Here is a 27,965-nt window from a genome sequence, read left to right on the forward strand (position 1 = left end):
ACAAGATGGGTTTCTTCAGGTATGTTAGCAACAAGAAGAAAGTCAAGGAAAGTGTGGGCCCCTTACTGAATGAGGGAGGCAACCTAGTGACAGAGGATGTGGAAATAGCTAATGTACCCAATGCTTTTTTTGACTGTGTCTTCATGAACAAGGTCAGCTCCCAAACTACTGGACTGGACAGAACAGCCTGGGGAGGAGGTGACCAGCCCTCTGTGGAGAAAGAAGTGGTTCGGGACTGTTTAGAAAAGCTGGACGAGCACAAGTCCATGGGGTTGGATGCACTGCATCTGAGGGTGCTAAAGGAGTTGGCCGATGTGATTGCAGAGTCGTTCGACATTATCTTTGAAAACTCATGGCAATCGAGGGAGGTCCCAGACAACTGGAAAAAGGCTAATGTAGTGCCCATCTTTAAAAAAGGGAAGAAGGAGGATCCAGGGAACTACAGACCAGTCAGCCTCACCTCAGTCCCTGGAAGAATCATGGAGCAGGTCCTCAAGGAATCAATTCTGAAGCATTTAGAGGAGAGGAAAGTGATCAGGAACAGTCAGCAAGGATTCACAAAGGGCAAGTCATGCCTGACTAATCTAATTGCCTTCTATGATGAGATAACTGGCTCTGTGGATGAGGGGAAAGCAGTGGACGTGTTGTTCCTTGACTTTAGCAAAGCTTTTGATATGGTCTCCCACAGTATTCTTGACAGCAAGTTAAAGAAGTATGGGCTGGATGAATGGACGAAAAGGTGGATAGAAAGCTGGCTAGATCATTGGGCTCAATGGGTAGTGATCAATGGCTCCATGTCTAGTTGGCAGTTGGTATCAAGCGGAGTGTCCCAAGGGTCAGTCCTGGGGCCGGTTTTGTTCAGTATCTTCATTAATGGTCTGGAGGATGGCGTAGACTGCACCCTGAGCAAGTTTGCAGATGACACTAAACTGGGAGGAGTGGTAGATATGCTGGAGGGTAGGGATAGGATACAGAGGGACCTAGACAAATTGGAGGATTGGGCCAAAAGAAATCTGATGAGGGTCAACAAGGACAAGTGCAGAGTCCTGCACTTAGGATGGAAGAATCCCATGCACCGCTGCAGACTAGGGACCGAATGGCTAGGCAGCAGTTCTCCAGAAAAAGACCTAGGGGTTATAGTGGACGAGAAGCTGGATATGAGTCAGCAGTGTGCCCTTGTTGCCAAGAAGACTAACAGCATTTTGGGCTGTATAAGTAGGGGCATTGCCAGCAGATCGAGGGACGTGATCATTCCCCTCTAGTCGACATTGGTGAGGTCTCATCTAGAGTACTGTGTCCAGTTTTGGGCCCCACACTGCAAGAAGGATGTGGAAAAATTGGAAAGCGTCCGGCGGAGGGCAACAAAAATGATTAAGGGACTGGAACACATGACTTATGAGAAGAGGCTGAGGGAACTGGGATTGTTTAGTCTGCAGAAGAGAAGAATGAGGGGAGATTTGATAGCTGCTTTCAACTACCTGAAGGGGGGTTCCAAAGAGGATGGATCTAGACTCTTCTCAGTGGTAGCAGATGACAGAACAAGGAGAATGGTCTCAAGTTGCAGTGGGGGGTGGGGGTGAGGGGCTTAGGTTGGATATTAGGAAAAACTTTTTCACTCGGAGGGTGGTGAAGCACTGGAATGCGTTACCTAGGGAGGTGGTGGAATCTCCTTCCTTCGAGGTTTTTAAGGTCAGGCTTGACAAAGCCCTGGCTGGGATGATTTAGTTGGGGATTGGTCCTGCTTTGAGCGGGGGTTGGACTAGATGACCTCCTGAGATCCCTTCCAACCCTGATATTCTATGATTCTCCTAGGGGAGGACTTAAAGGGAACTCAAAGTTGCACCTAGCATGGTTTCCTGAAGACTGGAGTCTTACCAGGGTAGGAAATAATGTGGAACTTTGCTGTAGTTTGTAAATATCATCATCTTTTAAATGCAAATGCATCTTTCTTCAATGCAGTTTCACCAAAAAGTGAAACTGAAACCTCTGATCCGGTTGCAATTTGAACATATTGACAGGTCTTAAATGAATAAAACAAGTTGCTCAGTTCATTGTTGAAGTTAACCATTGTGAATATGTTTTGGAAAAGAGAAGTTTTGAGAAAATGGCTAAAGGTGCATGTTGACAATTACGTATGTAACCCACAAGGAGATGACCTAGATTCCTGGGGCTCTGTCTGCTGGCAGCTCAGGGAGAGGCACATTGTCCCTGGTAGGGAGGGGGAGCCAAGGCAAATTCAGAGTCTGCCCGGCAACTAATAGGGAGTGAGATGCCCCTCCCAGGGGAGTTCAGAAAAGGGGAGAAGCCATTTTTGAGTCAGTCTGGAGCCAGCCAGGGCAAGGGCAGGACTGGCTGTGTGGGGAGCTGGTGAGTCCCAGGCCTGTATGCAGGGTTCCCCCTGAGAACTGGCCTCTAGGGACCTGTAAGCAAGATCCCTCAGATGGACTTTTCCTTTTCCACTGATGATTCCCAGTTTGTAGAGTTTTGCTTCCCCAGTCAGGCTGAGTTAGCCCTCCAGCTCCCTAGGTGAGACCAATCACCACATGGTTAGCTCTGCTCAGCTTGCTAGTTCAGGGCTGCTGCCTGCTGTGTGTGTGTCTAGATGCTGGGTTAGGAGACTACAGTTTGGATTTTAGTACAGTTCTGTAATCCGCACCTTGAGCCCTGCACCCCTTTATGGTGAGGGGAAATCCTGGGGCCGAAGCAGCCTGATTCCTGCCTGAAGAGGATCCCTGCCAGCAGAGATCAGCCCCTCTGCAGTGACCGAGGAGTCCAGAGTAATCTCTGAACCTGAGGATCATTCATGGAGTTTGTGAGTGCACCATCTTTTAGCTAGTCAGCCAGGGAATTTGTTTTGGGGACCCCCTACTCCCTGAACTGTGTCCTCAAGCCAGGAAGTAAGGGTTTGGGGATTTTATAACCTGCTGCATATTAAACCTGTGGAGGGATTTATCACCTTCTCCCACTTGTGAGTCCTTTGGACTGTACTGAACCCAGTTAGCCACACTGCTAAATCACTGCAGAGGAGAATCTTGTGGTCATAGGTCATCAAGGGCCCCAACAAAATATGCATACCAATGGAACACTAATCTTACATTTGCTACATTGAGTCACATGACTGGGGAAAGTCACAGGTATTAGCAGGGTGGGCACCAGTGAACCTAAAAATAGTGTTTTACCCTGTTATATTTGTCTCCTGTTTAATTATTGTGTTGAATATATTGTATATGTCAGTATTATTTCTTGGAAATCTCCAAGTCTCCAACTATCTGGCAAGTAAGTGGGGATTACCCTGTGGTTAGAATTTTCCTCCCAAGCTGCCCTGGTGACCCAGCCAAGAAGGAGCAAGGGGGGTGGAGGCACTGCCAAATAAATTTATAGGAAAAAATAAAGATACATGCTGCTGAGTGGGTGGTGGGATCCAGAAGAACCCAGACCTGTCCATCAAAACCTGTAAACAGATTGGCATTAAAGAAGGTAACTGGGCGGAGAGGGGGTGCTACATGTAAGTGGCATAGCTCTAATCCTTTCCACCTTTTTAATGCCCTTATTCAGTGTTGTTTTGGAAAGGATTCCTCCCAGTTAGCAAGAAATAAAAACTCCACATATCCCTTAACTCTCTTAAAATTTCCCTAGTCAATCCCATTTCCCCATCCCACCACCTCTACTCTTGTTTCTCAGTATAAATAACTCTTTTAAAAGTTCTTTGAAAACAAAATTAAATGTAAGAAAGTCTAACTCAGGTGGTTTGCACTGTGCTGAACGAGTGTTAGAGTCTCACAAAATGTACTCCTGGCAAGCTATACCAGTACGATTATATGGCTATAGGTAAATCACTATAGTTAGACTAATATAACTCCTCCTGTGGACATTGTTCTGGAATAAGAGTAGCTTTATCTGGTTTAGCTTAAACTGCTTCCTACCAGAATAATGGTGCTCACATTGGGAGTTATACCAGTGTACATATAGAGGTTTCAATTCACACCTTACCTTAGGCCACATCCACCCTACGAGTGCTTTGCCAGTATGGCTATACCGGGGGTATGCTATATTGGCACTGGCAAACCGCTCCTAGTGTGAATGCAGCAATAGCAGGAAACTGCGCTGTTGCTTGTTCAGTTATTCTGGCCCCCCGTGCAAAACAAGCTATAATGGCAATAGCACTGAGTTGTTCTGGTGTACTGTGTCTACACTACAGATTTTGCCAGCACAGCTATGTTGGTCACAGATTGCTCCTCTTCATATTCCTGACCAACGTAGCTATGCCAGAATAAGTCTGTAGTATCGACATGGCCTTTAAATTCTTCCCTGCTTTTAGGTGGATGGTGCTGACTATAGGAGTATTACTGACCACCACAACATGTGTTGCCGCCTGCCTAATACTTTTCACATTAAGCTTTTATTTTACCCTGACACACACAGTTCATTTTCTGGAAACAGTGAGTGGCCACTGGTAATTCTTGGAAACACAGTGGTGGAAAAGTGTTTAGTTGGTATGTCTGTTTTGCCAGCATTTCCTTTTGCAAGTTCATATCTAATCTGCCACCCACTATCACTCCAAAGCCTCCTTTTGCATTAATGTTTCTCAGTTCAAGGCATCTCACTGAATAGCTGCATTTCAGGTTATTTTTCCCTAGATTCATTTGACAAGTTTCAGGCTATCAGCTCTCATAGAATTATAAACCTCTTAAAATAGGGAAAGTGCTGACACAACCTTAAATATACTGTGGCAAATGTTATTCTATAATTACCTTTATCTACCATCCAGCTTCCTTTCAGAGATCTGGCTGAGTGCCTTGGGCCTACTGATGGAATGTTCAATCAGGCAGATTTTTTTCATGGAAAAACCTGAACATGATAAAGTACTTTTATAACAGTCCTCTCAGGGCAGTGACAGACTATTAAAGAGTAGGGAGCAGAAAAGATACCAGACCAGCTATTGGTGAGTCTGAGTAGGAGGAATGATGGTGGGAATTATTGGTGAGTCTGTAGGAGGAGGAGAGAGAGGATGGATCTGACTAGTTTTGAACCGTTTTGTGCCTGATGCAGTCAAGAAGTAATCTGCAGTGGGGAATTTTTAGGTCCTTAGAGTCAAATTCCAGATTTTATGCACAATACTGAGCACACTGTTTCTAGGCTATGTGAGCCTGGCTTTGCCAATACCCCATATTTCAGCAAAAGTAAAGGAGACAAGATGTTATACTGGGAAAGATTTGAGAAGGACAAGATGACCAGTGAGAAGGAATGCATGGATAGATGTTTCCATGAGGTGGTAGCAGAACAGGAAGAGGCTCTTCCACTAATGACAGAGATGTAGATGTGGAGAACCTAAACTGTCCTGGAGCTGAACAAAGAGGAAAAGCATAGTGGAGCAATGTGTTTGTCATGCAAAACAGACAGTATCATTTTGGGCTAGCTGGAATATAGGCCTTGCCTTCACTGCATGCTGACCTCATGCTCAACCATGGTTTCCTCCCTTAATACAGTACACATTCACACACTGCTATCAGAGCTATATGGCAAGGTAGCCATCATGCTGTGAACTATAGGGCAGAACACAAGGTTGCTACATGACAATGCGTTTAATGCAGTGAATACTTGCCACCATGGGCACCCATAACTGAGAGATCATGTTCCTTCAATTCCTTCCCATAAGCTCATTGGTTACCCATACCCTTGTACTTACTGCTTTACCATCTGCCCATGCTAACTGTGTGATGACCCCTGACTGGAATAGTCTACCTAGTTATCCCTTTTGTAGTGTTCACAGTCCCATCCTAGTTACAGTTTCTCCAGTCTTCTCCATCTCCAGTATTGGAAACAGCAGAGCAATGGCCCCTGATAAGCTTGTCTACCTATGCACCCACCTGGCCATATAAACATACCAGAATCTTGGTGCTGGTTTGGGCTCAAGTGAACAAGACCCATGTTTTTAACGGTACGAAGAAGATATATTGAAGAAGCTAAGGGAAGAACACGGGATTGAACAGACTGGACAGCAATGGAGGGGGAAGACAGAGGGGCTGAACATGGGCTACTGGAAGGCCAGGTCTAAGAATAAATGGCTCAGTGGTGCCCCAACAACCTGTTGCTTTTATGATTAATTGGACTCTGTTCTGAGCACCCACCTGACCACAAAGCCCCATGTCAGCATGGACTCATCTGTGGAGCTGGAACAGGTGTGGGTTTGGAACCTGGATGACTGTGAAGATGCAACACACACTGCACTGGGCACACAGTAGAGACAGGTGAAAGAGATGGGGGGTAGCCTTAGCCTCAGATAGGAGCTTATCCCTGAGTCACAGGAGCTGTTCCTCTCTCTTTCTGATCAAGGAAGAGCACAGCATGGTGGACATTTCCAAAACAAAGAAGCAGGGGAGGAATCAGGATCTTAGGCTGGTAAAATGGAGACTGCAGTCTTTGCTGTTGTAATGAAATATTTGGGAAGGTTCTTAATCTGTAATCCTATCTCCAGTTGAGGGTGGATGCATCACCATTGTATTTGCCCAGCTTCTTCTGCCCCACCCCACTCCTGATCTCAAACACTGAGTTCAAAATTGTGGACAAGCAGAGAAAAGTTTTTAAAGCAGCAGTTTCTGACAGTATCACTTTTGCTTTATTTAGCCTATAAACTTAGCTTGTGCTTCAGTTGAGGGCAGATATAGTACCATTATGCTTGCCTCCTGCCCCCATTCCTCTTCCCCAATCCCAAATAATCAATTGAAATAGTGGAGGAAAAAATGCAAAGCTTTACTTTACAGAAGCTGATTGCAGTATCTTTTTTTAAATTAAAAAGCGTTAATATAAATGCAGCCAGGTCCCAGCCAAAATTTAAATGGGCATAAAACTATGCCTAAAACACTTGCTATCGTCTTAAATTACCTACATATTAAATCACCCTGCCACTAGTACAGTACCCAGTTTATTAGTGATCTGATTTTGATCCATTACTGGAGAGTAATGAAGCAGATTTTTTCACTCAGTAAAAATTCTAGGTGGTCTCTCAGATTTCTTGTTAGGGCAAGCCGCTGTCTGCCACAACCGTTACTTGCAGTCCTTGTCCAGTCACTTATCAGTTCATCTGTCAACAAGATCCAGAAAGATTTCCTTTGCGTAAATGGATGGTCTCATCCCCGATACTTGGAATAACTGGTCTTTCTTCCATGCTAGTATCTGAAGCCACATGACATCTTGGACGGTTGCTCCACCTGTAAAAAAATGCAGCATAATCCACCGTTGCTGCTGTCCCTTCAAGTAACTGGTCCCTTCCCTCTCTCCAAAAGACCATTTCTTCTCTTGGGATAACTCCTTGAGAAAAGTTTTCAACAGGCAGGATTTTAGTGGCAGAATGAAAAAGCCCAGAGAACAGGATTTTTTTGAGGTTAAAAAAAATTACTTTTCAGTTGCTGCTGTGTAGAAAGAGAATAAAATTATACGAACTCAAAAACTTTTTAAAAATCTATCAGGAACAAGTGCAGCAGTATTTGACTCATCAAGGGGTGGCCTGACAACTAGAAGACCACTCTGTGTCAGGGAGACGATTCTGAATTTGGGGATAAAGTGGTGGATGACCAGGGATAACTTGATAATGGAGGTGAATAAGGCATGCTCCAGGAGGTTGGGAGAGCACATGGAGTTGGAGAAGTGAAGAAAGGAGGAGGAGGAGGAGAAGTGTAGGATAGAGGACAAGGAGGCCGAGGAGGAGCAATGGAAGGAGGAGAAGGAGCTGTATTAAGGTATCTCCACTGAAATCGTGAGGTGATAGAATGAGACATGGAGTTTCAAAACAGGACCACGTTTGAGAGACTATTCATGGTCATGAGCCATGGGGGCCAATCCAGAACCCATGGAATCTCCTCCATGTTATCATGTACTACAAAATACAGTAAACAGTTCCTGAGAGCCAGCCAATACCCACAAACCACCCTGGCATCAGAAGACAGAGTTTTGCTGTAGAAATGCTTCAGGGCACCAAAAAGAGAACAGATGTAAGGGTTGTAAAAATCATTAGTATAAGGGACTATGTTTTGTGTGGTGTTTCACATACTTTCACCAGCTTACGGCAACTCCTATGGCCATGTTTTTAGCATCAGTGAATTTCAATAAAGTTGAATTGAAAGGAATCTTTATTTCCATATTCTTTGCATAAACACTACATCTAAAAACAAGGCAATAGCCTCAATGCACTATACAGCAGTCCAACTATGCCATGTAAGCCTATTATGTAGCCCCAATGTACTCACCATTGTAGCTCAACTAAGCGAGCCCATGCAGTCATTGTTGGAGAAGACTCTGCAGCACTAACAGGTTCATATGGTCTTTAATAGTGTCTTTTAGTGTCTTTAATAATGTCCAAATCATAATTGTTGACAACCCAGTCCAGCCCAATGTACTTTCCCTTAAGCACACATTATGTCCCAATTATGTGTATGGCATTAAAAACATTACAGTCCAAATGATTCTGTAGGCAGTGCCATTAGTGTGACAATGTTAGCAGCAGGCTAACATTGACAATGTGGTCAGGCAGTAGCATTGACTAAGACATGATTACTTACACCATGGTTAACATGCAGTGAAGATAAGGCCATAGTGAGAAAACAGTTGGATAGATCAGCAAGTAGGATATAACGTTAATCAAGATGAGGGATGATTTGAGCAAGTAAAGCATTGAAATAAAAGAAGGATTTATGGGCAATACTGCACAGCTATTTAGGGTTTTTAACACAAGAGTCTTACTGAATTACAGTATAGCTGTTTGTAGTCTGTCTGCCATGAACTCCCCCTGTAGATTCATGTGGATAAGGAACTCTTCACTTTCTATTATCTGCTATTAGATGAAACATTACAGCCCAGGCCTGCATTCAAATACTGGATAGAGTTAATACTGTCTTAAGTGCTTGGGAACTTTCCATATTAAAAGTGCTATGTAAATAAGTCTAATGTATTTTAAGTATGATGGGGAATGAATAGTTTGGGTAAAGGAAGACATTAAAATTTGTGGTCCATGTGGCTAGTGAGAAAAATTAGAATCACAATGATGGATAAAGAAAATGGTTTTATTTGCCTCGTTAATTACGTTTACATTAGCTTGTGGGATTCTCTGTTTCTCACTTGTTGAATGGTTCATGTGCTGTTGCCCTAACCCCTCCTCTTCTGCTGACTATTTTAATACCCTTCCTTGTTCCTTTTAGCATATACTGTAGATATGCTTTTAAAAAATACAATGTGACTCAAACACATTGGTCCTGAATCTTGAGCAGTTACTTACACTCGTGCAAAGTGGGTGTAAAATGTTGTTGTGATTTGGCAGTGTTTTATATCCCCTTTGACTCATTTTTCAGTAGTGTAAACAACTATTTCAGTGCAAGAGGGAATCGGGCCCACTGTCTTCCACCATCATGTTGTGGCAAAATGGTGTATATATTAAACAAATACCTTAATTTCAATAATTCTGGGATGTAATTGTACAGTAATGGTTATCTTCCTTTAGTTCCCCCCTTCTTGAAGTATTTACTCTAGACTAATAGGTGCTATCAAACTGCATGCATTAAGAGCAGGAACTTAACTCCTTGTGTTTAAGAGGGATAGCCAACTCCAATTCAGTGACTTTCTTTTGTGTTTCAAAGCAGCTATGGACAGAAGAGTCAAGGCACATATCCAATTCCAGAACCATATGGCCAAAATATGCTCAGCATTTAGAACATAAGAAAGCTAGAAGAGGATTGAAAGCTTTTGCAATGGTGAGCCAGCTGGAACAGTTTTTGACAGAAGCAAAAGGAGCACAAACTGATTGGAGTCTGAGATGGAGGTGCTGGTTGGAGTTCTGAATCAGGTGTGTTACCTTTGGGAGTTCTAATTAAATGTTTGTGTTTTCAGTCTGTGATCACTGACTGCATGTGTAGATGAGGGGACAATAAATATCCTGTCATCTCATTCCTCTTTTGGGGCCACATCCTTGCCCCTTTCTGTCCCTTTGTTTTACCTTAACAAGGCAGCTGGGGATTCATTTTCAAATGCACTGTACAGCAAAGGGCAATCTCTGAGGGCAATGGACAAAAATTCCAAAGTATCAGGAAAAAGACCATTCTGTGACAGTATTTCCTACCTGACAGGGAGGAGGTGTACTGGAAATCTTGCTAGCTCCACTACTTTTACTTACACTCAAACTCTCACTCACACACTCTCTCTTCTCCTCTCCAATTCTGGAGATCGAGAAGTCTGGATAGTTAAAATTAGAAATGATGATGCATCTGAATTTTGTGTGTTAATCTGAACCAAAAAACTCCACTGCATCTTTTGAAATTTGCCCATCCTTAGTGCACACTTATTAAGAATGTGGGAAACTGGAACTCTTTTCTGGTGACACCAATTGCATGCTGACACCAATTACTGTAGCTGAAGTCTAAAATGGTGGACTCATTTTGAACTGCCACCATCCATATTGAACTTAGGTTGTCTGGCCCTTCTCCAGGAAGAAGGGATGGGAAATGAAGGAGAAGTGCCTGTGTTTCACACATACTTAGGTGTACTTGGTTTTAAAAATAAAAGTCTTATCAGCTTTCTGTAGCAATCAGGTAGAAGTTATATGCTAAACTATTAATTATAATTTGATGTTAGCCAGGATAGGCAAGGATGCAAAACCATGCTCTGAAGTATCCCTAGTCTCTGATTGCCAGAAGCTGGGAATGGGCGACCAGGGGTGGATCACTTGACGATTACCTGTTCTGTTCATTCCCTATGAAGCTCCTGGCATTAGCCACTGTTGGAAGACAGGATACTAGGCTAGATGGACCATTCGTCTGACCCAGAATGGCTGTTCTTATGATATGTTTAACCTTCAACATCTGTAATAATCCTAGAAGAACTGTCCTACCATTTCTCAAACAAGTTAAAAGCCAAGTATTAAAGTCTTTTTGTCACAGAACAGGCAATCTTGTGAATTGTGAATATATCTCTTGTGAATTCTGACCTAATTTAAAATATATATAAGTAGGACTAGGGTGGTGATATACCTGAGTTATAAAGTCATATTTAAAAAATGTGACTGTCTCAATGATCAGACCTGTTACTTCAAAGGAGACCATGTTTTCAGAGGGAAGAATAAAGTGGTAAGGGTGTTCTCAAATGGTCACTTGTAATTTTAAAAGCCACTTTTTATTTTGTGCAGAAAAGGGATATGGGAGTTTTTTTTCAACTGTTGTCAGTTTGTTACTCCCACTGTCAGTGTAACTGAAGAAGCAAAAGCTTTTTTTTCCAGACACAGTTTCCAAATACTTTCATCCTCTTATATTCTTGGTTGTATCACTGATTGACATTTGAACCCCCTGCCATTGAAGGACACATTGTGCTATTCAGAAATCTTTGATTTTATTCTGGACTCAGCTGGGTTTGTTGTTCCTATGAAGTACCCAGTTTTTCAGTAGCAGATCTAAGGTTTTGCAATGGGGGAATTGGAACTGGTGCATGAATAAGCAACTTTATGGGAAGGGTAGTTATGCAAATTTGAGGCATCTCTATGAAAGGCAATGACTTGCAAGATATCTAAAACTACACAAACAATCTTTGAGATCCTTCCCCACTGACTGTAGTCACAGCAGTATCTTTAGTAGTATGTGGCCCTTGAAAAAGATTGAGTTCATTGAACCAGACTCTGTAAAAAATATTGTGACAGATTCTTAGCTGGTAAAAATGGTCATAGCTTCATTTGGAGCTATGATAAATGACAACACCTGAGGATTTGCCCCACTAGTGATAGAATTTTCTTTTCTAGTATCTCCTCCTCTGCAGGTACTCCATAGAGACAGTGACTTGATTTTCAGAGTCGAGTTTCTGTTGACTTCAGTATGATCATGCCCTTCATGAAAACTGATATCAGTGGGCGCTGCAGGCTGAACACCCTGGAAAATCAGGCCACTTTTAATAAGTGCACAACCTTGAATTTAGGTGTTTAATCTTTTACAACCAAGTTTTTAAATGTTGGTTTTGATATTTATCGTCAGGTAAGTATGGTGAGTAGTAGCTAACTGATTGTTCCGGTTCACTGTCCTTGTACTTGCAGAAATAAATAGGCAGCAAAGCAGTAAAATTGGAACCAATTTTACAGTCAGCTCAAAATCTGTCACAGCTGCCTGAGTAGATGGAAGAAATAAAGGACCACTATAACATTACTTTACAGTATTTGATGATACATTCTGGCTGGGGTGTTGTCACTTAATGATATGAAGCACTAAAAACTCAACCATCTTCACTTCCAGTTTGTTCGGTTTTGCAGTTAGTTTCTGGAATTCATTCTCATTTTGATGCTACCAAAACATAAATATTTACTGCTACTACTGCGTGTAAGCCAGTACTGGAAACTCCATTTATAATTTCGACATAGTTGTTGGTCATAAGAAGGAACAATTACTCGGTGGACATCCTCTGGCAGGGAGCTTCGGCAAGTCCCCTGTCAAGGTTCCTCCCCCACTCTGAACTCTAGGGTACAGATGTGGGGACCTGCATGAAAAACCTCCTAAGCTTATCTTTACCAGCTTAGGTCAAAACTTCCCCAAGGTACAAAATATTACACCCGTTATCCTTGGACTGGCCGCTACCACCACCAAACTAATACTGGTTACTGGGGAAGAGCTGTTTGGACGCGTCTTTCCCCCCAAAATACTTCCCAAAACCTTGCACCCCACTTCCTGGACAAGGTTTGGTAAAAAGCCTCACCAATTTGCCTAGGTGACTACAGACCCAGACCCTTGGATCTTAAGAACAATGAACAATCCTCCTAACACTTGCACCCCCCCTCTCCTGGGAAATGTTGGATAAAAAGCCTCACCAATTTGCATAGGTGACCACAGACCCAAACCCTTGGATCTGAGAACAATGAAAAAGCATTCAGTTTTTTACAAGAAGACTTTTAATAAAAAATAGAAGTAAATAGAAATAAAGAAATCCCCCCTGTAAAATCAGGATGGTAGATATCTTACAGGGTAATTAGATTCAAAAACATAGAGAACCCCTCTAGGCAAAACCTTAAGTTACAAAAAAGATACACAGACAGAAATAGTTATTCTATTCAGCACAATTCTTTGCTCAGCCATTTAAAGAAATCATAATCTAACACATACCTAGCTAGATTACTTACTAAAAGTTCTAAGACTCCATTCCTGTTCTGTCCCTGGCAAGAAGCAGCATACAGACAGACACAGACCCTTTGTTTCTCTCCCTCCTCCCAGCTTTTGAAAGTATCTTGTCTCCTCATTGGTCATTTTGGTCAGGTGCCAGCGAGGTTACCTTTAGCTTCTTAACCCTTTACAGGTGAGAGGAGCTTTCCCCTGGCCAGGAGGGATTTCAAAGGGGTTTACCCTTCCCTTTATATTTATGACACGCCCCCCAAATCTCAGCTAGGTGAAACACTGGCTGGGATTTCTTCCTGGAGCTCTAGGAAAACAGAGTTAATAAGACACATGCATCTCTAAATATACTACCAAGTACATAAAGACTAACAATATTTTCCACATCTCAAGGATGATTTTAACGAGTTGACTCTGGGAAACTTTCACGGGAGAGTGCATCAGCCACTTTGTTAGAAGCTCCTGAGATGTGTTGGATGTCGAAATCAAAATCTTGGAGAGCTAAACTCCACCGAAGAAGTTTTTTGTTAGTTTCTTTGAGGGTGTGAAGCCACTTCAGTGCAACATGGTCGGTTTGCAGGTGGAAACGCCGTCCCCAAACATATGGGCGTAGCTTTTCCAGAGCGTAGACAATGGCGTAACATTCTTTTTCAGTGACTGACCAGTTGCTTTCCCTCTCAGACAGTTTTTTGCTGAGAAACACTACAGGGTGGAATTCTTGATCAGGTCCTTTCTGCATTAAAACTGCTCCCACACCACGCTCGGACGCATCTGTGGTTACTAGGAACGGTTTGTCAAAGTCTGGGGCCCTTAGTACAGGGTCAGACATGAGTGTCGCTTTAAGCTTGTTAAAGGCCTTCTGACACTTTTCGGTCCACTGAACAGCATTTGGCTGTTTCTTTTTGGTTAGGTCTGTCAGTGGGGCAGCGATTTGGCTGTAGTGCGGTACAAATCGTCTGTAATAACCGGCCAAGCCTAAGAAGGATTGAACCTGTTTCTTTGACTTTGGGACAGGCCACTTTTGGATAGCATCCACTTTGGCCTGTAGGGGGCTGATAGTTCCTTGACCCACCTGGTGTCCAAGGTAAGTCACTCTGTTTAGGCCTATTTGACACTTCTTAGCCTTAACAGTTAGTCCTGCCTCCCTTATGCGCTCAAGGACTTTTTGTAGATGTTCCAGGTGGTCTGCCCAGGAATCCGAAAATATGGCCACGTCATCAAGGTAGGCGACTGCATATTCTCCTAATCCCGCTAGGAGACCATCTACAAGTCTTTGGAAAGTGGTGGGTGCATTTCGCAGCCCAAAAGGGAGTACATTAAATTCATACAGCCCGAGATGTGTGATGAAGGCTGACCTTTCCTTGGCAGATTCATCTAGCGGTACCTGCCAGTACCCCTTGGTTAAGTCCAAGGTAGAGATGAACTGGGCCCGTCCCAGTTTCTCTAATAGTTCATCTGTGCGTGGCATTGGATAGTTGTCTGGGCGAGTTACAGCATTTAGCTTACGGTAGTCCACGCAAAAACGTATTTCCCCATCTGGTTTGGGAACTAGAACCACTGGAGATGCCCATGCACTTTCAGAGGGGCGGATTACACCCATCTGTAACATATCCTGGATCTCCCGTTCTATAGCAGTTTTAGCTTGAGGAGACACCCGGTAAGGTTGGACCCTAATTGGGTGAGCATTACCTGTGTCAATGGAGTGGTATGCCCGTTCAGTCAGTCCTGGGGTGGCTGAGAACGTTGGCGCGTAGCTAGTGCACAGCTCCTGGATCTGCTGTCGCTGCATACGCCCAAGGGTCATGGAGAGGTTCACCTCTTCCACACCACCAGCACATTTCCCTTCGTAGTAAACACCTTCAGGCCACTCAGCGTCGTCTCCTCCCTGGGCTGTAAACTGACAAACCTTTAATTCTCTGGAATAAAAGGGCTTTAGAGAATTAATATGGTACACCTTAGGCTTTCGGTTGGAGGTGGGGAATGCTATGAGATAATTAACAGCTCCCAGGCGCTCCTGGACCATGAATGGCCCTTCCCACGATGCTTCCATTTTATGGGCCTGGAGCACCTTTAAGACCATGACCTGGTCTCCTACTTTGAAGGAACGCTCTCTGGCATGTTTATCATACCAGGCTTTTTGCTCTTTTTGAGCATCCTGTAAGTTTTCTCTAGCAAGGGCTAAAGAGGTTCAGAGGGTGTTTTGTAGGTTGGTTACAAAGTCCAGAATGTTAGTTCCTGGAGACGGTGTAAATCCCTCCCATTGCTGCTTCACCAACTGCAATGGCCCCTTAACCTCACGGCCATATACAAGTTCAAATGGGGAAAACCCTAAACTGGGATGTGGTACAGCTCTGTAGGCAAAGAGCAACTGCTGCAACACTAGGTCCCAATCATTGGAGTGCTCATTTACAAATTTACGTATCATGGCCCCCAAAGTTCCATTAAACTTCTCCACCATGCCATTTGTTTGATGGTGGTAAGGAGTGGCAACCAAGTGATTTACCCCATGAGCTTCCCAAAGGTTTTTCATAGTTCCTGCCAGGAAATTAGTCCCTGCATCTGTGAGGATGTCGGGGGGCCAACCTACCCTGGCAAAAATGTCTGCTAGTGCCTGGCACACACTTTTAGCCCTGGTGTTGCTTAGAGCTACTGCTTCTGGCCATCGGGTGGCAAAATCCATGAAAGTCAGTATGTACTGCTTTCCTCTGGGTGTCTTTTTCAGAAAAGGACCCAGAATATCCACAGCTACTCGCTGAAATGGAACTTCAATGATGGGGAGTGGCTGGAGAGGGGCTTTGACCTGGTCTTGGGGTTTTCCCACTCTTTGGCACACCTCACAAGACTGGACATAGGTAGAAACATCCTTGCCCATTCCCTCCCAGTGGAATGACCCCCCCAAACGGTCTTTGGTCCTGTTCACCCCAGCATGGCCACTAGGGTGATCGTGGGCTAAGCTCAAGAGCTTGGCCCGGTATTTAGTTGGAACTACCAACTGTCTCTGAGGATGCCAGTCTTCCTGGTGTCCACCAGAAAGAGTTTCCTTGTATAAAAGTCCTCTTTCTATAACAAACCTGGATCGATTAGAAGAGCTGAGAGGCGGTGGGTTGCTCCGTGCCGCCGTCCAAGCTCTCTGGAGGCTTTCATCTGCTTCCTGTTCGGTCTGGAACTGTTCCCTTGATGCTGGAGACATCAGTTCCTCATGGGATTGTGGACCTAGGCTTGGTCCCTCTGGAAGCGATATAGGGGATGGAGCTGTTTCTGTTGACTGTGAACCGCTCTCCGCTGGTGCACTATGTTGGGATTCAGGCTCTGGCTGAGCCTCTTGTGTAGGGTTATCGGCTGCTGCCAGTTCAGGTTCGGTGGGGCCCTCTGGTGTTGAGGTTGCAAGTACTGGATTCAGTGCTGACACGGGGTCTGGTATTGGTTGTTCGGCTGGTTCCGGTTCTAGGACTGGTTCCGTCTGGGTCTCTGGGACTGGATCCACTACTGCTGTTGCAGACATTGGCCTGGGGTCCAGGTCCATCACCTCTGACCGGGTCCTGATAGAAGTTTCCGGAACAGAGCTAGGCCTCACGGCTTGTTTAGCCTGGCTGCGGGTGACCGTTCCCACCCTCTTGGCCTGTTTCACATGATTGGCCAAGTCTTCCCCCAACAGCATGGGGATGGGATAATCATCATAGACTGCAAAAGTCCACATTCCTGACCAGCCCTTGTACTGGACAGGCAACTTGGCTGTAGGCAAATTGAAAGAGTTGGACTTGAAGGGTTGAATCGTCACTTGGATCTCTGGGTTGATTAAATTGGGGTCCACTAAGGAAGCATGGATAGCTGACACTTGTGCTCCGGTGTCCCTCCACGCGGTGACCTTCTTCCCGCCCACACTCACAGTTTCCCTCCGCTCCAAGGGTATCTGGGAGGTATCTGGGCCTGTGGACCTCTGGTGTGATTCTGGTGCAATGAACTGTAATCTGTTGGGGTTCTTGGGGCAGTTGGCCTTTACATGCCCCAGCTCAGTTACATTTAAAACATCGTCCAGCTGATGGGTCACTGGGGCGAGGAGGGTTGCTGGAGAACGGGGTGGTGGGACGATAAGGGGTCTGGAGGGTTCTTTGGGAGGTAGGTGGGGCTTTGGGCGGCCCCCGGTAATAGGGTGTGGTCTGGGGTGGTCCCTTCTGGTCTACGCTCCAACTGCGACCAGTTTTCTTCTTCTCTGCCACCTCCACCCATCTGGCTCCAATCTCTCCTGCCTCGATTACAGTTTTGGGCTTCCCGTCTAGGATGTATCTTTCTATTTCCTTAGGAACACCCTCTAAGAATTGTTCCATTTTCATTAGGAAGGGCAAATTTACTGGAGATTCAACACTTGCTCCTGATATCCAGGCATCCCAATGTTTCACAATGTGGTAGGCATGTCGGGTAAATGCCATGTCTGGTTTCCACCTTAGGGCTCTGAACCTCCGACGAGACTGCTCGGGTGTTATCCCCATTCTGACTCTCGCCTTGGATTTAAACAGTTCATACTTGTTCATGTGTTCTTTAGGCATTTCAGCTGCCACCTCAGCTAAGGGTCCACTGAGCTGCTGCCTCAGCTCTACCATGTATTGGTCAGTAGAGATGTTGTACCCAAGGCAGGCCCTTTCGAAGTTTTCTAAGAAGGCCTCAGTATCATCACCTGCCTTGTAGGTGGGGAACTTTCTGGGATGGGAAGTGGTACCTGGAGAAGGATTGCTAGGGTTTGTTGGTATATTCTGCTGGGCCTTTATCCTCTCCACCTCCTCCACATGCTTCCTCTCTTTTTCCTTCTCCTCCTCCACATGCTTCCTCTCTTTTTCCTTCTCCTCCTCCACATGCTTCCTTGCCTCCATTTCCCTCTTGTGGGCAGCCTCCTGTACCTCCTTCTCCAGCCGCATGAGTTCTATCTGTCTTTCATGTTCCCTTTGTTTTTCCTCAGCCTGAAATTTGGCTAATTCCAGCTGTAGTCGAGCTGAGGATTTGGTCATTCTAACCTCTCTGTTTTTAACTAACTTTACACCCGAGGTTTAGAAATAAACAAACAAAATGTGGCTGTAAAATTTTGCTGTACTGGAATAGAATACCTATTCTCTGATAGTGACTGCCAGCCTACAGAAAAAGACAATTCCCTTGTCTCTGCTCTGGGCCCAAATTAAAGCAAAAAACCTCCAACTACTTGGAAACCTGCTTACCCAGCCCAAAGAAAAAGCAAATGGGTAGAACACACACCCCCTATTTACTTTTAGAAAGAAAAGAAAAAAAAAACCTCTGGGTTGGAAGACTGTGAATTTCCCTGCAGGAGTTAAGTACCCTGCCTCCAGGCAAAGAAAATCTGCAATTCACAAGATAATCCCCTTTTGTCTCTGCTTGGCCACAGCAGAGAAAAAACCATCTGCTTTCAGTTTCAACTGCTTTCTGGACTTCCTTTCCAAAGGAAAAAAAAAATTCCTTTTTAAAATCTGTATTTCTAGTTCAAAAAAATCTCAACTGGATCTCAAAATGATTTCAGGTTAATCCCACCACTATGCCACCATGTCAAGGTTCCTCCCCCACTCTGAACTCTAGGGTACAGATGTGGGGACCTGCATGAAAAACCTCCTAAGCTTATCTTTACCAGCTTAGGTCAAAACTTCCCCAAGGTACAAAATATTACACCCGTTATCCTTGGAATGGCCGCTACCACCACCAAACTAATACTGGTTACTGGGGAAGAGCTGTTTGGACGCGTCTTTCCCCCCAAAATACTTCCCAAAACCTTGCACCCCACTTCCTGGACAAGGTTTGGTAAAAAGCCTCACCAATTTGCCTAGGTGACTACAGACCCAGACCCTTGGATCTTAAGAACAATGAACAATCCTCCCAACACTTGCACCCCCCCCTCTCCTGGGAAATGTTGGATAAAAAGCCTCACCAATTTGCATAGGTGACCACAGACCCAAACCCTTGGATCTGAGAACAATGAAAAAGCATTCAGTTTTTTACAAGAAGACTTTTAATAAAAAATAGAAGTAAATAGAAATAAAGAAATGCCCCCTGTAAAATCAGGATGGTAGATATCTTACAGGGTAATTAGATTCAAAAACATAGAGAACCCCTCTAGGCAAAACCTTAAGTTACAAAAAAGATACACAGACAGAAATAGTTATTCTATTCAGCACAATTCTTTTCTCAGCCATTTAAAGAAATCATAATCTAACACATACCTAGCTAGATTACTTACTAAAAGTTCTAAGACTCCATTCCTGTTCTGTCCCTGGCAAGAGCAGCATATAGACAGACACAGACCCTTTGTTTCTCTCCCTCCTCCCAGCTTTTGAAAGTATCTTGTCTCCTCATTGGTCATTTTGGTCAGGTGCCAGCGAGGTTACCTTTAGCTTCTTAACCCTTTACAGGTGAGAGGAGCTTTCCCCTGGCCAGGAGGGATTTCAAAGGGGTTTACCCTTCCCTTTATATTTATGACATCCCCGTAAGTGAGAAGGTCCTTCACTTGTTTGATCTGGGAAGAAGCTTGGGACTGAGAGAAGACACATACAAATCAACCATAATTGTTAAGAAAGGACATAGTATATATTTCAGATCACTGATTGCTCATGGACTGGAGCCTACAATGTGAAAGGATTTATTTTGCTGTGGTGGGAGACACTAGCTGGTGGTGCTATACATAGGTTTACAACTTCTTTTTCCAAACAAGCAAGCAGTGTACAGTCTTTGAAAAAGTGCTGTATTATTGCTAGTTTTTTGCTGTGGAGATGCTTTGGGGGAGCTGTGGCAAACGTTGAACATTTGCCCTCTGCCTTCATACCTCTGACTAAAGTAAATTCTTGATGCAACATTGCTTCTTGTGAACTGGGCATTGGTATTGGACTTAGAAATGACTGCATGTTGTTTGTGATCACCTCTGTTCAAGGAGTGGTGATGGTAGTGTAAATAAACAAATCAACTAAGAGTGATGCAGTCTCCTGTTGGCAGAAGTGTGACAACATATGTTAGTGGATACAGATCAATGACTCATAATATCTTTTATTTTCTATATTGTAACCGTATTACTGATATAGGAGACAGTATGATCCAATATATTGGACACTTGGCTCAGATTCATGAATCTTGGTTCAGTTACTGTCTCTGCCATGGGAGTTTGCAGTTGTGGGTCTTTGTGCAAATCTCATTTCACTTTGTACCTCCCTTTTCCTATCTGTAAAATGAACAAACTTCCTTTTTAAAGTGTTGCCAGAGCCCCAGGGGAAAAGCACTATATTAAGGCTAAGTATATTAATAATAAATTTCGGACATGTAGGCATATTTTTGTTTAGTAAGACTTAAGCTTGAAAACTAGCAAGAAATATGTGCTTCTCTGCTTAAACATGTTTTGTCATTGTTTAAATGTAGTATAATTGTGTATATGTAAGTGAATTTGTTAATAATACCAACCATGCTCTATTCACATTCACTAAGAGAGTGTTACCCAATTTGTATTTATCTAACAGAGAACATAGAGAAAACTAGTGAATTGGTCTGTGCATCCCTCATCTTGAAGAATAAAAAAACCCCTGGAGGTTATATTTGCAAATACAATCTCTGAGGGTCTTGAGAAGTCTGAATGGGCTAGAGCAACATGTGGAGGTGAAAGCATTGACAGACAGTGGGCTAATCTCAGTAGTGTTTGCATATGGAGGTGTAAATTACACCATCCTGCATCAGGTAGGCCTTCTATGCTCCAGGGTGTGATTCAATCTGAATGAGAGCAGGCGTTTCTACACGAGGTGAGGGGGAGATTTTAAGATTACAGCCAAGTTTGAACAGTTAAATCATTGGCTGAAATATCCAATCAGAGTCTCAATGGCTCCCCACTTTGAGAACAACAACAAGGATGTTTGGATCCAATGTTAGTGAGACCTCAGACTTTTTCTCCCACATTTTCAAATGCCATGTATTTCACACTGGTTCTTTTCGAGGAAAAACTGATATGGTACAGTGAGCATTTTGATTTTTCTTTTATCTTGCAGAAAATGAAACTAGTATGTTGTTATGTGCATCCATCAGCCTTATACATTGTCATACTCTTTCTCTGCATGCAGAAATATTTTGTACTGCAGAGCTATGGGAGTTTGGATGGAGAATGAAGCTTGCTAGGAATTCAGCAAATTTTATGTTGGTTGAGAGAATAGATTGTTTTTGCTCTGCTCTTGATGCCCAAATCCATCCATAATAAAGCAGGGTATATATTTAGCTTTGTTTACATGGATTTAGCTATTCTACTCCCAGAAGCATTTACAGAAATACAAAAGGCAAAAATCACTCTCAGCCTATTAAAAACAACCCCTGTGTTTTGTAGCAGAGCAAGCAGAAAACAGATGACGTTTTCATTTGGGGTAAGTTGTGGGAATCCAAAAAAAACCTGTACATTTTAGTTAAATAGCATAATGTTTGGGGGAAAGGACAGAGAAGCTTAAGGAGAGCTGATGTGAACTAAAACAAAACTGTTTAAATAGATAATCATTGCTAACGTGCTACTGCTGTTACTGTATGTTAATGGCAATATTTGGTGCTTTTCAAAATATACCCCACAAGCAACTCTGGATGTCTGTTTCTAAATTCCTTATATTTGCTGCTTTTGAGAGTAAATTTACTGACATTAAAAAGTAGCTGAAAATCAGTCAGCAGTTTTTAAATGAATAAGCCAAGGACTCTCAGTAGGTGACCAGCCAATAATAGTTTGTATGTTCTTTTTTTCCTTTTCAAACATTGTTTAACATCCCATTGAAGTCAAATGGAAACTGTGTTCAAAGTAACATCTCCTGAAGAGTGGAAAAAAAAATCAAATGACAGAAATAAATATGGGACCTGATCCTGCTCTTTCCTGCTAGGGCTTGTCTACTTGAACACTTAGTCCATGGCAAGCTGGGGTGCTAAACTATCCCACACTAGTCTGCCGTACAATAACGGTTCCCCAGTGTACTTTAAAGCACGATAAAACCAAGTGCACTTGGGAGCTATTTGTACATGGAAGCAGGGTCCACGTGGGCTTAAGGTATGTCTACCCTGCAATGTAAGCCCAGGGTTAGTAATGCTCAAGTTAACAGACCTTGGGTTTGTTAACCTAGGGCTTGAGCATCTACACTCATTTGTAACCTCAAGTTCGGAACTGTTGAACCCTGGATCCCAACCTGGGGCTCCATCGTCTACACTGCATTATGTGGGTCTGAGTCCAACTATCCCAGACTTCCTAGGGCTGTCTCCAAATTTGGCTGCTGTAGCCCTTTGTTCATGGTGCAGTGTGGGAAAACTTGACTGTCCACCAAACTTGACAAAGAAAGTCGGCCCGTGGGATTGTGGAATACTTCTGACAGACTCCTAGAGCATGAGTCCAGTGGGCCCAGAGCATGAAAAGCAATAGGGCTTGAACTCCGAATCTAGTCTTGACTTAAGCTCAGCTCATACACCCTTGTGGGGTCCTGGGACACTCGGTCCAATCCTTGGGTCAGCACAATTTGTGTGTAGACAGGGTAGGGGGAAGGCATGAGCCTGAGATTGAACCAAATAAATTTACACCCCAGTTTGCCAGCAACTAAGTGTTCATTTAGACAAACCCTGAGTTGCTAAATTCCCATTGACTTTGAGTATGTCTACACAGGGATAAAACCCCCGCAGTTGGCCTGGGTCAGCTGATTTGAGCTTGTGGGGCTTGGGCTCTGGGCCAAATTTGCTGTGTGGACCCTCAGGCTGGAACCCAAGCTCTGGAACCCTGCAAGGTTGGAGGGTCCCAGAGCTTGGGCTCCAGTCCAAGTCCAAATGTCCACACAGTGATTTTTAGCTGCATATTTAAAAATACAGCTTGGGGGTGACTATTGTACACATTTTAGCAATGCTGTATCAAATGCATCAAAAGAGCTACATAACTATTTTGTAGGTCCATTACTCATTAAAATAGAGAGCGGTCATCTAGGGCGACTTTGGCTTTGATGAAATGATTTTAATCAGTAGATCTCAAAGTGCTTTACAAAGGAGGTCAGTAGCATTCATAATCCCCATTTTATGGATGGAGAAACGGAGGCACAGACAGGGGAAGTGCCTTGCCCAAGGTCACCTAGCAGGTCAGAGGGAGAACTGGGAGTAGAACCCAGGTTTCCTGAGTACCACTTCAGTGCCCTGCTTATACTTACCAAACAAGGCTCCAGTTCTGTGTTTACATGTGTGCATTTGCCCCCATAGAGGTTATGCAGTCTGTCTGTCTGTGCATTTATTTATTTGCAGCACTGGAGCTGAATTCAGAAAAAAATTGTATACAGACCTCTGTGTGTGTGTGTGTATACACACACACACATCACTAAATCAGATTGACAAATTCTCTTGTGTTAAAATTCATTCTCATTATAAGATTGTCTTCTCCTCCCCACAAATTAAATAAAATTACATTAATGCATTTTATATACTATTCCTTAGAGCAATAGCTGCTTTACATCTATCAGGTGCTGTGTCTGTGTATTTTTTGCAACATGTATGTAGAAACATTGTTCCACATTTCATGCAATTTGCAGCACAGACCATCCTATGCTTTTAGTCAAATTCTATCCTGTCTTGAGTAAAGTAAATCACATATTCATTCAATGTGGTTAAGATCAGAACTCGGCGAGAAAGGAGGGGGGTTGCCATCCTAATTAGCTCTCCAGACAGCTCTTTTTTATTTAATTAACCTCTCAAATCATGTTTTGGTGAATTATCCTCTTGATAAATGAAGTCAAGTGGTTTTCTGGAAGGGATTTTATTATGCACAAATATTCCATGGGATTCACTGTGCCTACTGATCTTTGATTCCTTCACTGTTCTTAATTTTTTAAACATCATGGCCAGAAATGCAATCCCAAATCCAACATGAATTTCCTTTATGCTTCCTCATTGGTACTGTACATCTACTTTTTACTACAGGCAAAATATTCCAGGAAAAGTCCCTTGTGCCTGTTCTTGTTTAGTTTATTTTCCTTATCTCTGAGACAAAAGGGGTCTGGCTTTGTTTTTTACAACATCCAACCACCTTTTACTCTATAGGGAAAAAAAAAACCTAGTCTCAGATCCTTCAGTGCACCCTGAGTTGAATCTGATTGCAGTTTGTCTCATTCTTTCCTATGCCTCCCATTTCACTATCATCTGCAAATTTTGAGAGTTGAGGAAAGGGAAGTACTGTTTCCAGGGATCCTGCCCCTTCCTCCAAAGGGGTGGGTCAGCTGTCTCTGAGGCACGATTGCTCCCCCCAGTACCCTCATTCCCATTTTCCGGGAAAGCCATCAAAGGGCCCAGGTGCAGCTCACTGGGCAGTCGTACAAGGGCTGGGAGGATGTATGTTTCCTCCCATCCATACCATACCACATGAGGAGTTCATCAGAAAGAATGTAAGCTGAGACTACTTTAACATTACAGCAATTCCCCTCCAACCTGTGGAACCTCTCAAATGGACTTTCAGGGGCAGCTGCAGGCAGGGAGTCTGTCATATTTTGGGGTGCAATCCAGAGCAGTGAGGGGTTCTCACTAACTGCCCTGCAACCTTGGTTGCCTCAAAATGTTTTGTTGTTGTAGCTTCCAACCTAAGGCTCTTGCAAACAGCCAAATAGCATGCGGGTCACACCCTAGATGTCTGTATATAGCTGCAGCCGTGATCCAGCCACTCTGACCCCATCAGCCTGTCAGTAACACATTAGCCACACTCTGAACACACATTAGAACACACATTCTAGCAGCCTTGGTTACTGCTTACAGGGTGACCCCAACAGACTCCCAGTCCTGCATTTTCCCCAGAATGTGTGTTCTGCACTGTCCAGCCCTCTCTTTGGCAGTTCAGATATTGGAGGTCCTTTGCCCCTCATTATGAAACAGTTTGCTACTTTAACTGGAGTAACCCAAACAGATCAGTTTAAACACAACACTGGATTGGATTAGAAATAACACCACTTTATTTAACTACAAAGAGACAGATTTTAAGTGTGTACAACTATGTATTAAAGTCAGAAATGGTTACATGAGAAATAAAGATAAAACACTTTCTAGTAGCTAAAAATTAACCAGCTAGAGTAGGTTCAAGGTAAACTCCTTATCACATGTTCCCAGTGACAGTGCTGACCAAATTCTCAGGTTGGGACCCATCCCAAAGTCAAAGGGCTGGTTCCTTTGTTTTCTTAGGTAAGAGAGAGATAGGGAGAGAAAGATAACTTGAGGAGGTTTTGCCCCTCGCTTCTGTAGTCCAATCACCCTTTGAAAAGCAGTTTCCTGAGGGTTACCCATAGATAAAGTTCTTTCCAGCAGTGAGAATGGAGACATGGAGTATTGTGCTGAAAGAGGTTCCATGTTGTTGCTTGCTAAAATGCAGATAGATCTGTTCCTGCCTTCCTTCGTTGCCAAAGAATGTCCATTTGACCAGTGATTGCTTTGATGATACCTGGCTAGAGGCATCAGCTTGTCCTTTGTCTTTGAGGAACACGTTTTATCCCAATGACCTTGTTTACTCCTTATATGTAGCTTGAGGTAAACATACATTTCTTTAGTTTGGATAGACCTGTTTAACAATTTCTGCCTAGGGCTATGTGGGTTCGAACATGTCCTAACAACATTGTACATGGCAATTCGGAACTTTCCATATGTTACTAAATACATTTCACCATGATATTATTGACCGTTGGATTATTAGTTTTCAAATGTTACCTCAAAGGCATATTTTGTACAGAGATTATTACAATAGAGTGTAGGGCGTGAATATTTGCACAACTGGAGGAAAACTGCCTGGGAGCTCGATTTATATGGCACGAGAGCCAAAGGACCTCTGTGCATATAAGTCAGTGCCTCTAGTGGATCCCCTGAGATTGCAGGTCCTGGAGGTGGAACAAAACAATTTGGGTAAGACTTTGCAATCAGAATCTTCCAGAGTTTTCCTGTCTTCCTCAGGGATATACTGTACTAGGGCTTTGGAGATTGGATCCTCCCACTTTGTTTTTAATACTTTGCCCCTATAATATGGACAGAAAAGATACTAAAAACTGAGCCCTGGAATACTGTTTATTCTCCTACCGTATCTAACAAGAGAAGTTTCCACTTCATAGAATATGCTAAGTCATTTCTCTACAAAGCATCATATTTTATCTCCTTTTCTGTAACCCTCTCCTTTAGCTATTAATCTCTGATGTGAAACCTTGTCAAATGCAGTTTTGAATATCTAAGTTCACTGTATCCATTGAATTTCCCCTCCTCTATTATTGCAGTAATATTTTCAAAGAACTCCAGCAGGCTAGTTAAGCATGTCTTCCCCTGCCAGAATCAATGCTGCCTATCCTTAATCAAGCTGTGCTTTCCCATGTCAGCTCTCCCATTTATGCCTATGAAGATGGTTTCCAATATTTATCGCACAAAAATATGAAATAAACTGATTCAGTATCTGAATTGAATATTTGGGAGGGTGACAAGGATAAAGTCTTTCTGGAAGGTCTCAGAAAGCTATTTAATGCAGTCTAGTTCATTCCAAAGGCCAAGAAAAAAAATTGGTCACCAAAAGCATTTTTATGGCCAAAGGTAAATCATCCCTGACAAGAATTTTTTAGACGTATGCAGCGTGGAGGAGACTCTTCACTGGAGGTGCCTTCATTTGTGGTGTACATGTAGAATATATCTCCAATTCATGCTATCAGTAGCTTTCAGGTAAATCACAGCCACACATTTGGCTGTGATGGACTGTATTGGACAGATTTTTAGACTTTTCCAAATAAATTTTCTGTGTTCGCATACAGGTAAGTTTAACTGTAATAGTTTGTTTAATGTCCTTGTATTTCCCATTAGTCTGTATCCATCTGCTGTCTCTTGCACTGTAAAGTCTTTGGGGACAGGAACTGTCTTTTTGCTCTGTGTACGTGCAGCACCTAACACAGTGGGGTCAGGTCCATGACTAGGGCTTCTAGGCATTACTGTAATAGAAATAATACATATTAATAATTACTGGATAAGCAAAACAAAAGATGGGCTTATGCTTATCCTTTCAACATAAAACAGTTCATACAGGCACTATGCAGGACATTAATGCAGTAGCTAAAAAGTTGATGATCTTTGAGTCTCTTGCAGTTGGATTTATTAGATCACCACACCTTTAACTTCCTATTGGCCTTAAGGGCCACGGAACAGTAAAAGATACTATATGGTTGGACCTAACCTGGGGACAATTTAGCATGAGAGCTGTTTTGAGCGCTACTTTCTGTGCAGGTTAGGTGTCTGTTCAGGGATCTTTTTGTGTGTGTGTTTTATAACAAGAAGTATAAGTAAAAATTTAAGTATTTTGCAGGGTAAATTGATTTAAATAAGGGCAATTTAAAGAATGATTTAAATCACCAAGTGGAAGTCCTCAGTTTACAGCATCAATTTTAATGAACTTTTCCATTTGTACTTTGGTTATTTTGTAAAGAAAGGTGCATTCTCATGGGTTGATATAACCATTAAAACACATTGATTTACCGCTAAACAGATCATTTATACTATGTTCAGTACATCTTTTCCCTACCAAAGAGGATGTACTATAACTATATACACTTATTTAAGTAATTATATAGCTTCATATTTTCAGATTCTTATTAATTCTTATTAATTATAATTCACCATTTTCTAACACTAAAATAACAGACTTAAAGGTGGCAATTCTTCAACAAAAAAACTTCAAAAACAGACGTCAACGAGAAAGTGGAGAACTGGAATTAATTTGCAAACTTGACACCATCAAATTAGGCCTGAATAAAGATTGGGAGTGGATGGGTCACTACAAAAATAATTTTCCCTCTGTTGATACTCTCACCTTCTTGTCAACTGCTGAGA

General features: G+C 43.0%; 1 long non-coding RNA gene across 2 annotated transcripts in view; it reads left to right on the forward strand.

The window, feature by feature from the left end:
- Window positions 1–27,965, forward strand: part of LOC125640199 (uncharacterized) — a 590,047-nt gene that overhangs the window by 301,066 nt on the left and 261,016 nt on the right. For both annotated transcript variants that reach the window (XR_012669364.1, XR_007357743.2), the window contains exon 4: window positions 9,630–9,832. This is a non-coding gene — a long non-coding RNA (uncharacterized LOC125640199). The remainder of the gene's footprint in view (window positions 1–9,629; window positions 9,833–27,965) is intronic.

This window comes from Caretta caretta, chromosome 7 (genome assembly GCF_965140235.1).
Source record: "Caretta caretta isolate rCarCar2 chromosome 7, rCarCar1.hap1, whole genome shotgun sequence".
In the NCBI taxonomy this organism is placed as follows: Eukaryota; Metazoa; Chordata; order Testudines; family Cheloniidae; genus Caretta; species Caretta caretta.